The following is a 10588-nucleotide window of genomic DNA, read 5'->3' on the forward strand; positions in this document are numbered from 1 at the left end:
TAAAAGGGCGTTGAACGCCAGTTCTACGCTGCTGTCTGGAGTTAAACGCCAGAAACAAGTCACAAACCAGAGTTGAACGCCAGAAATACGTTACAACCTGGCGTTCAACTCCAGAAAGAGCCTCTGCACGTGTAACATTCAAGCTTAGTCCAAGCACACACCAAGTGGGCCCCGGAAGTGGATTTATACATCAATTACTTACTTCTGTAAACCCTAGTAACTAGTTTAGTATAAATAGGACTTTTTACTATTGTATTAGACATCCTGAGTTTTATCTTTGGATCATAGTAGTCTTGGTTACTCCGGTTCCCCTCTGGGACCGAGACCAATGAACTCCATTATCACTTATGTATTTTCAACGGTAGAGTTTCTACACTCCATAGATTAAGGTGTGGAGCTCTACTGTTCCTCAAAGATTAATGCAAAGTACTACTGTTTTCTATTCAATTTATCTTATTTCGCTTCTAAGATATTCATTCGTACTTCAACCTGAATGTGATGAACGTGACAATCATCATCATTCCCTATGAATGTGTGCCTGACAACCACTTCCGTTCTACCTTAGATTGAATGAGTGTCTCTTAGATCTCTTAATCGGAATCTTCGTGGTGTAAGCTAGAATGATGGTGGCATTCAAGAGAATCCGGAAAGTCTAAACCTTGTCTGTGGTATTCCGAGTAGGATTCAATGATTGAATGACTGTGACGAGCTTTAAACTCGCGAGTGCTAGGCGTAGTGACAGACACAAAAGGAGGGTGAATCCTATTCCAGCATGATCGGGAACCTCAGATGATTAGCCGTGCCATGACAGGGCATCTTGGACCATTTTCACAAGAGGAGGGGATGTAGCCACTGACAACGGTGATGCCCTTGCATAAAGGCAGCCATAGAAAGGAGTAAGACTAATTGGATGAAGACAGCAGGAAAGCGGAGGTTCAGAGGAACGATTGCATCTCCATACGCTTATCTGAAATTCTCACCAATGATTTACATAAGTATTTCTATCCTTCTTCTATTACTACATTTTGAAAACTACATAACTATTTTATATCCGCCTGACTGAGATTTACAAGGTGACCATAGCTTGCTTCATACCAACAATCTCCGTGGGATTCGACCCTTACTCACGTAAAGTATTACTTGGACGACCCAGTGCACTTGCTGGTTAGTTATGCGAAGTTGTGAAGATATGTTTAGACCATGGTTCTGTGCATCCGTTTTTGGTGCCATCGCCAGGGAATCAATTTCGAACAATAATTCACAACCTGAGTAACAATTTTGCATACCAAGTTTTTGATTAGGGTTAGGTTTGGGAGGGAAAAGAGTTTAAATTTCTGGAGGTAGGTAGGGTTTTTGGGGAAGAGAGGATGGATGTGAGTGGTGAAGAGGTGATGGGGAAGAGTGATTGAGGTGATTGGTGAGGGGTATTTGTGGAAGAGAGTTATGAAAAGGTGTGAAGAGGAGAGAAGAAAATGTGGGGATCCTGTGGGGTCCACAGATCCAGTGGGGTCAAGGACTTAACATCCCTGCTCCAATTAGGCGTGGAAAACACCCTTAGCATGCATGTCTGGCGTTAAACGCCAGCTTGCTGCTTGTTTTTGGCGTTAAACCCCCAAATGTAGCCTGTTTCTGGCGTTTAACGCCACTTCCATGCTCTGTTCTGGCGTTAAACGCTAGTCTGGGGCTTGTTTCTAGCGTTTAACGCCAGCTTGATGCTTCTTTCTGGCGTTAAACGCCAGTTTGATGCTTCTTACTGGAGTTTAAATGCCAGTAAGTTCTTCCTCTATGGTGAGCTATTTTTAAAGCTGTTTTTCATTCTGTTTTTGATTTTTTAGTAGTTTTTGTGACTCCACATGATCATCAACCTAAAAAAACATAAAATAACAATAGAAAATAAATAAATATAATTAAATAACATTGGGTTGCCTCCCAACAAGCGCTTCTTTAATGTTAATAGCTTGACAGTGAGCTATCATGGAGCCTCACAGATATTTAGAGCATTGTTGGAACCTCCCAACACCAAACTTAGAGTTTGAATGTGGGGGTTCAACACCAAACTTAGAGTTTGGTTGTGGCCTCCCAACACCAAACTTAGAGTTTGACTGTGGGGGCTTTGGTTGACTCTGCAGTGAGAGAAGCTTTTCATGCTTACTCTCCATGGTTACAGAAGGAGATCCTTGAGTTTTAAACACAAGGTTGTCCTCATTCAGTTGAAGGACCAATTCTCCTCTGTCCACATCAATCACAGCTCTTGCTGTGGCTAGGAAGGGTCTTCCAAGGATGATGGATTCATCCTCATCCTTCCCAGTGTCTAGGATTATAAAATCAGCAGGGATGTAAAGGCCTTCAACCTTTACTAACACGTCCTCTACTAGTCCATAAGCCTGTTTTCTTGAGTTGTCTGCCATCTCTAATGAGATTCTGGCAGCTTGCACCTCAAAGATCCCAAGTTTCTCCATTACAGAGAGTGGCATTAAGTTTATTCCTGACCCCAGGTCACACAGAGCTTTCTCAAAGGTCATGGTGCCTATATTACAGGGAATTAGGAATTTAACAGGATCCTGTTTCTTTTGATGTAATTTATGTCTATCCAATGCATTCAGTTCATTGGTGAGCAAAGGAGGTTCATCTTCCCAAATCTCGTTACCAAATAATTTGGCAATCAGCTTCATAATTGCACCAAGGTACTTAGCAACTTGCTCTTCAGTAATATCTTCATCCTCTTCAGAGGATGAATACTCATCAGAGCTCATGAAGGGCAGAAGGAGGTTCAATGGAATCTCTATGGTCTCTTGATGAGCCTCAGATTCCTTTGGTTCCTCAAAGGAAAACTCCTTATTGGTCATTGAGCGTCCCAGGAGGTCTTCCTCACAAGGATTCACGTCCTCCCCCTCCTCTTTGGGTTCGGCCACACCAGGTAAGGTAATGGCCTTGCACTCTCTTTTTGGATTCTCTTTTGTATTGCTTGGGAGAGTACTAGGAGGAGTTTTAGTGACCCTTTTACTCAGCTGGCCCACTTGTGCCTCCAAATTTCTAATGGAGGACCTTGTTTCATTCATGAAACTTAAAGTGGCCTTAGATAGATCAGAGACTATATTTGCTAAGCTAGATGGACTCTACTCAGAATTCTCTGTCAGTTGCTGAGTGGATGATGGAAAAGGCTTGCTATTGCTAAACCTGTTTCTTCCACCATTGTTAAAGCCTTGTTGAGGCTTTTGTTAATCCTTCCATGAGAAATTTGGATGATTTCTCCATGAGAGATTATAGGTGTTTCCATAGGGTTCTCCTATATAATTCATGTAACGTCCCGTCCAGCAAAATATCTTGCTTAAGTCAGGGTATTTCCACTAGAAAGAACATTATGTAACCTTCTCTAGTATTAACTACTTAATTATCGAGCCTTTGTATCGAGTTCGCGTTTCCGTTTTAAGAAAATTCCAGAAAATTTTGTTCTTATTCATTAAAGTCATAATTCAAACATTCACAAATAATAATAATCACATAAATATTATTGATAATAATTCTTATACAAAAGAGACCAAATAAAACTCAAATACAATATACTAAACCTACCCCTCTATGTAAAATAAAATCTCAAAGGACAATAGCAAGGGGACTCTATGAAAGCAAATAAAACCATAAAGAAAGCCTACTGATCGCTCGCAGCTTCAAATTGCGTCTTCAAACCTGTCGCTGAAATGGTGGAAAATTTGGGGGTGAGAACCAAACCACATGTTCTCAGTAGAGGTCGAGAATGCCGTGAAAGTAAAGAATAAAGCGCAAATAGTTAATTTCATTTAGAGACATTAAAAAGAAAACTATTTTCATTCGCAGTGTTCATTGCTCGCCTTATATAAACTTCTTTTGAAAACCAATGGCTCAACTTTCAAAAATCTAAAACCTTCTTAGAAGCATCAATTAATTATCCAAAATCCTAAACCCATATTTTACTTTATATACGTCTTAAAAGTTTTCCTAGACTGTATGAATGACTAATTTGTTCCAAGCATAGGTTCATTAAGTCTATGCTGAACCAGCTTAATCTTTCATACTTTACTAAACCTCAAACACAAACCAATCACGGCCTTAGGCTCAAGCAATTCAATCAACACCCAATTCACTACAACCCAGCCAATTAGATACAAACACAAGTAAAGAGATTCAAGCACAATCAAGAGCAATTACATCAAGTATAGCAATTAGCAGTTAAACAGAATTATTAACATAGGCAAACCAATTACAATATACACACCCAAACAATGTCACATAGATGCATATGATGAATGTCTAGTCCTAGTACAGGCCATGAGCTCATGTGTCGGTTGGCTGCCCGCAATCCCGACATTTATCCGGTCACGAGTAATCCCGATTTCCCGAATACGATTTTCCGTTCCTAAATAAATGCGCATATGATAATAGCCGCTCATTTGAGACAGCCTCTGCTTACTGCAGGAAAATATATATATACTCTACTCTGCTCTGGGGAAGCGGAAAATGGCTGTAAGTAACTTAGTTTCCCTACAGAGGCTCTGGGTTACATTAAGCAACTAATATATATTAAATATAGCTCTGGGTTGCATCAAGCAACTAATATATATAAATATAGCTCTGGGTTGCATCAAGCAACTAATATATATAAATATATAAATATCTCTTTACTCTGCTCTGGTTTCTCTTTTCTCTACATCTTTTTTACTCTACTCTAATTGCTCTATTCTCTGTATCTCTTTACTTTTCTCTGAATACTCTTTCATCTGTATCTATATTACTCTTTTTCTCTTTATCTCTTTACTCTTTTGTAATTGTAAATATGCAAGCGGGACAAAACCCATGTCATTGTTAGCAACTTTATAAACCAAATATATTTTCTCAAAAGAATCAGTAAAGTTATTATCGTTAAACAAGTCTCAAGTATTCATTTTGATTAAGTCCTTTTACTTTTATAAAAAATTTGGATATAATCTCCTTTAAAAATAGGACTTAGCCACCCTTACGGGTTCCTTCTTTCTCAACATTTCATCAGTCTCTTTCAGCAGTTGCCACAACAATATATATTCTAAAAAATATTTGATAATAGTATAGAAAATCTATTTCTTAAATTTCATGTCCAAAATAATTGTCAACACAACCTGGCAGCCTGATTTCCATTTTGTTTTTAAAATATCAAATGAATTCGGAATCACGCAAACTTTATATCCATGCGACCGGCTCGGATTAAGCTTTCTATCAAACTAAAAATCATAATTTTTCGCTGACTCTAGCTTCGGGAATATAAGCAAAACCGTGACTGTTCTGCAGTGTTTTAAAACCAGAAGACAGCAGCAACATACAACATTTGAAATTTCATATAAAATCCAAATTAAATCCAACTACCTTCAAAATTAATGTGGTTACACATAACTCATCCAAATTCCTTTCTCAATTAGTTCCAGGGTCATACCATTTTTAATGAAGGACTTACATAGCTTGGAAGTTAGGTAATTTTCTGCAGAATTCTGTTTTACAAATCATTGAACACAACCTCTTCCAAGTCCCATAACTCACTTATTAAAACTTGGAAAATCGTGAAATTTAAATCACATATACTAAACATACTTAATTTTCACCTCCAATTGGTTGCATCTCAATATCTATCCAGGATCAAAAGTTATAAACTCCCAAAGTTACTAATTTAAGAAAACAGAATCTGGCTTTTTCTGCATAATGCATCATCCTTCAAAAATTCATATCTTTAAAACTACAAGTCCAATTGTTCTGAAATTTTATGGCATTAAAATAATAGGAATAAAGTTTTATTTAAAATTGGTTCCATTTCAAAATTCAAACTGCAGAATTTCCAATAGAGGAATCAAGTTGCTGCTGCGTTAAACGTTCTGCAGAAAAACCAGTTTTGACATCCATGATTCAAAAATTCACCATAAATCATAAACTTAGTGAAAAAGTCTCAAATTCAGCAGTCCAGTTCCCTATATCCCCAAGCTCAATCCGGACTTGGTCCCACGCAATTCCGATAATCACAGAAATAGTTATAGTTTTTCAAAGTTTCCGGCTTCCTTTAAAAATAATGCAGAAAATCAAGTTTTACATTTTAACTTTGAAAAATCATAACTAGTTCTATAATTAATTCAAACTTCTCAAAATTGAGTCCCAACAACAACTTTTATTATACTTTACTCAGCCTTTGCTCTTATATCATTTCGATTATCGATGAATAACTGATTCACTTCCAAAGTCACCTTTTAATTTCAAAAATCAGTTTTTCAGCAATCTATTTAGTATTCAAAATCAAACCCTTCAAAACCCCTCAAAACCAATTCCAAATCAACCACCAACCAAGTTGATTAACATTACAATATACCAAATAACAACTCAACGGCAACAAATCCAACATAACCCATTAAAATTCAGAAATTCTCAACAATTAGTCATCAAGCAATTCCCAATCCACATAATCAATCAATATCACAAATCAACAATTCCAAATCACAATCTCAACCATTCTAATCACAATTTCAGCCACAATTCAATAATTACATAATCAATCAATTACTCACAGCTATTAAATCTATTTGTGATTATTCAATAAACCTTGTAGGCATTCTTAAATTGAAATCGTTTTACACCCCCTACCTCGATGTCGCAATCGCATACTTTAACGTAACAACTCTCTTCTCTTTTAGTTTCAAGGCAGCAGCGGTAACTCTCACGCAACCACAACCGGAACAGCAACAACATTAGCCTTCGCAGCACTGACCATGGTTGCAGTAAAATAGAGGATTCAAATTGGATAGGAATCAAAAATAATTTCAGCTCTAGGGATTCAAGACAAAGCAAGAACTAAGATAGAATTAAAACCAGAACATGGCAACCACAGCACTGACAAAACAAAACGTGTAAATAGATCAACCCTAAGGAGAAGATAAGACCAGTACCCAGATAGCAAATTCAGAATCAGTAACAACTTCAACCATCCCATGGCAGCACCAGCTTCAACACTCGACCTAATTGTAGCAAGGAATAGGAGCCAAAAAGGGGTTGAGCAACAAAGATATAGGCAACCATGATTAAAACAAGCACATGGAAGAGAAACAAAGTATAATCAAAGTAAGGGTGAGAGTGTTACGGTTTCAAAAATGGGAAAATTGGAATCAGAACAAAGAGGAGGATACTGGCTTAATTAAGAGTTGAGCAGCTTGCTTCCTTCAGCGACGATGATGAGGCACGGTGGCAACGCTACCTTCTCCCTCGATCGCGCACGTCTTTCTGTTCTTCGTGGTGCTTCCCTGATCCCTCTTCTCCTTTTCCTCAGTTTCTCGTTTCCCTTTGCTTCTTCTCTGTTCCCCTTTTTTTTTCCTTCTTTGATATGTATTGCGTATATGTGGTAGGAGTTTAACCGTGAATGAGTGGTGAAGAAACAATAAGCGTGGCCCAATAACTCATAAACGAGTGTGAAGTACGTGTGTCGGTGCGTGATTGGTCAGCGAGTATACGTGTTAGATAATAACAGTACGTATAAAATAAGAAACATAAAACTAGGAAAAATATATATACAAGTAACATAACTTTTATAAAATACTTGAGATAGAATAACAATTTAAGATTCAAATATAATACTATAAAGATTACTTTCAAAACGCATAAGATTTTATCTATCAATCTATTAACGAGCTCAAATAATTATTTCTAATTTAAATTATAAAACAAGCATACTAATCACATTTTATAAAATACGGTTAAACTCGAAATATCAATTACCTAAATCAAATTATATGACCTTTCATTATGTTTCCATTATAACTTTAATTTCAATTTATATAAAATAACTAGTTAAAATAAAAGTTGTACATAAATATTAATTGACTTAAACTTAAAGTATTTACAAAAATCCATTTAATCATTCCTAATAAATTAATCTCTAGGAGCTCAAACTAATAAAATAAACCATAATTTATCCATAATAGAAATGATTTAAATTAAATTATACAATTTTCAAAATATATAAAATAACCAACTATAAAAATTTACACAAGAATATTAATTGAATTAACTCCAAATATTAGTAAACTAATTTAATTACTCTCAATTGATTAATTTATAAAATAACATCAAATCAATAAAATAAATCGTAACCTTTTCAGAATAAAAGTTACTTAAAATTAAATTATACAATTCTTTCTTATTTTTCAATTACTAAAATTATACAAAATATTCCATTATAATAAAATTACTTAAGAATATTAATTGATTCAAAATAAAACTATCTCCGAATCTATTTAATTAGTTCTAATAAAATAATTTCTAAAATTATAAAGTTTAAACTTAATAAGATAAAATCATAATTTATTTATATTTAGATTTTTAAAAATGCGGGATGTTACAATTCACCTCTGCTATTGCAGGGTTCTCAGGATCATAAGCTTCTTCTTCAGAAGATGCTTCTTTAGTACTATTGGATACAGCTTGCAATCCATTCAGACTCTAAGAAATCATATTGACTTGCTGAGTTAATATTTTATTCTGAGCCAATATGGCATTCAGAGTATCAATTTCCAAGGCAATTGAGAGCGCACCATTTGGACTCCTGTAGCTCCAAAAAATCCACTTTGAGTGCAGGGAGGTCAGAATCCAACAGCATCTGCAGTCCTTCTTCAACCTCTGAATCTGATTTTTGCTCAAGTCCCTCAATTTCAGCCAGAAATTACCTGAAATCACAGAAAAACACACAAACTCATAGTAAAGTCCAGAAATATGATTTTTATTTAAAAACTAATAAAAATATACTAAAAACTAACTAAATCATACTGAAAACTATGTAAACACAATGCCAAAAAGCGTATAAATTATCCGCTCATCAATTGTGCTTGAAAGTGAAAACATGCTTTTTAGGTCCTTAATTGTTTAATCTTGATTTACCTTTGTTTCCATTAGATACATTGATATGTTTCTTAAGTGATTTCAGATTTAGGAGGCAAAGATTGGATCAAGGGAATGAACGAAAAGCATGTAAAAATGGAGAACTCATGAAGAAATGAAGGAATCGCAAAAGCTGTCAAGCCGACCTCTTCGCACTTAAACGAGCATAACTTAAGCTACAGAGATTCAAATGATGCAGTTTCAGTTGCGTTGGAAAGCTAACATCCGGGGCTTCGAAACGATATAAGATTTACTATAGTTGCTACACGTATGGTGATGCGTATGCGCACTGTACGCGCACGCGTCGTTGTTGCCATATGATCCACTTAAAGCAATACGTGGCCAGCGAATTCTAAAGCCTTGTGGGCCCAATCCAACTCATTTCTGATGCTATTTAAGCCAAGGATTGAAGGAGAATCAACATACTTTAGATAATTTCACACATTAGTTTAGTTTAGTTTAATTTTTGGTGGGAAAGTTAGTTTTAGAGAGAGAAGCTCTCACTTCTCTCTAGGATTAGAATTAGGATTAGGTTTAGATCTAGATCTACTTCTTCTTCTTCTCTCTTAATTTTCCTCTTTCATCCTTAATTGTTCTCTTGTAATTGTAGCATTCTACTTCTCTTGTAATTCCTTTGCATTGTTAGTTGTAGCTTATGAACTTTCTTTTGTAGATCTACATTTCTTCTTCAATGCAATTGGTAAGTTCTTTGTTGTTTCATAATTGTTTTTATTTTCTATTGTTAACCTCTTGCTTTTGTAGTTAGATCTCTCTTTAATTCTTGCAATTCATGTTGTTTACTCTTATTGCCTTCTATGTGTTTGTTAAAATGCTTCTTTTAGTTATGAGTTTACTTTTCTATTGTTAATCTCTTACTTTTGTAGTTGTAGATTTCTTTAATTCTTGCAATTTTACTATGCTTTTCTTTTGTACCTTCCAAGTATTTGATGAAATGCTTGGTTGGATTTTAGAGTAGATTTTAGTGCTCTTAGCTTGGGAAGGTAACTTAGGAACTCTTGAGTTACTAATGTCCAAGTGATTGACGATTGGGAGCCATTAACTCTAGATCTCACTAATTGATTTGGTGTAGAACTAGGACTTATGAACTTGGATTGACATAGCTCATTTGACTTTCCTTTATTAGTTAGAGGATGACTTAATGGGGTTGATCCTTGCCAATTCTCATGTTGTGGTTAGTGATTAGGATAGAGATCCTTGACCACCAAACCCTGCCAAGGCCTTTTTAGTTATTAGTTTAATTTCATTGCCATATACATTTCATGTCTCTTATTAAAAACCCCAAAACATGCTCCATAACCAATAACAAGTCACTTTATTACAATTTCTAGGGAGAACGACCCGAGATTAAATACTTCGGTTTTTAAATTTAGGGGTTTGTATTTGTGACAAATAATCTTTTGTATCAAAGGATTATTGTTGGTTTAGGAACTATACTTGCAACGAGAATTCATTTGTGAATTCTAAACCACATAAAACTCTTCTCATCAATGCCATATGAATGCTTGATGCCATATGCTAGAGCTTATGAACGCTGATGGGACAATGAGCGCTTCCTTGGTGGAACTCCCGCAAAAGCTCATTAAAGTGAACGTGGCACTCATTTTAATGAACGCTAGGCTTCCAATTGGTCATTACTAAAGAAATTTCATGCATG

General features: G+C 35.7%; 1 long non-coding RNA gene across 2 annotated transcripts; it reads right to left on the bottom strand.

The window, feature by feature from the left end:
* Positions 1-3480: 3480 nt before the first annotated feature.
* Positions 3481-7405, bottom strand: LOC112722289 (uncharacterized). 2 transcript variants are annotated; one of them, XR_003162583.3, is made up of 4 exons: positions 7124-7405; positions 6933-7001; positions 6631-6749; positions 3481-3693 (listed from the first exon to the last, which is right to left on the bottom strand). It is a non-coding gene; the product is annotated as an uncharacterized lncRNA (long non-coding RNA). The 2 variants fall into 2 exon arrangements; XR_011867633.1 differs by lacking the exon at positions 6631-6749.
* Positions 7406-10588: the final 3183 nt, after the last annotated feature.

Source organism: Arachis hypogaea, chromosome 11 (assembly GCF_003086295.3).
Source record: "Arachis hypogaea cultivar Tifrunner chromosome 11, arahy.Tifrunner.gnm2.J5K5, whole genome shotgun sequence".
NCBI lineage: Eukaryota > Viridiplantae > Streptophyta > Magnoliopsida > Fabales > Fabaceae > Arachis > Arachis hypogaea.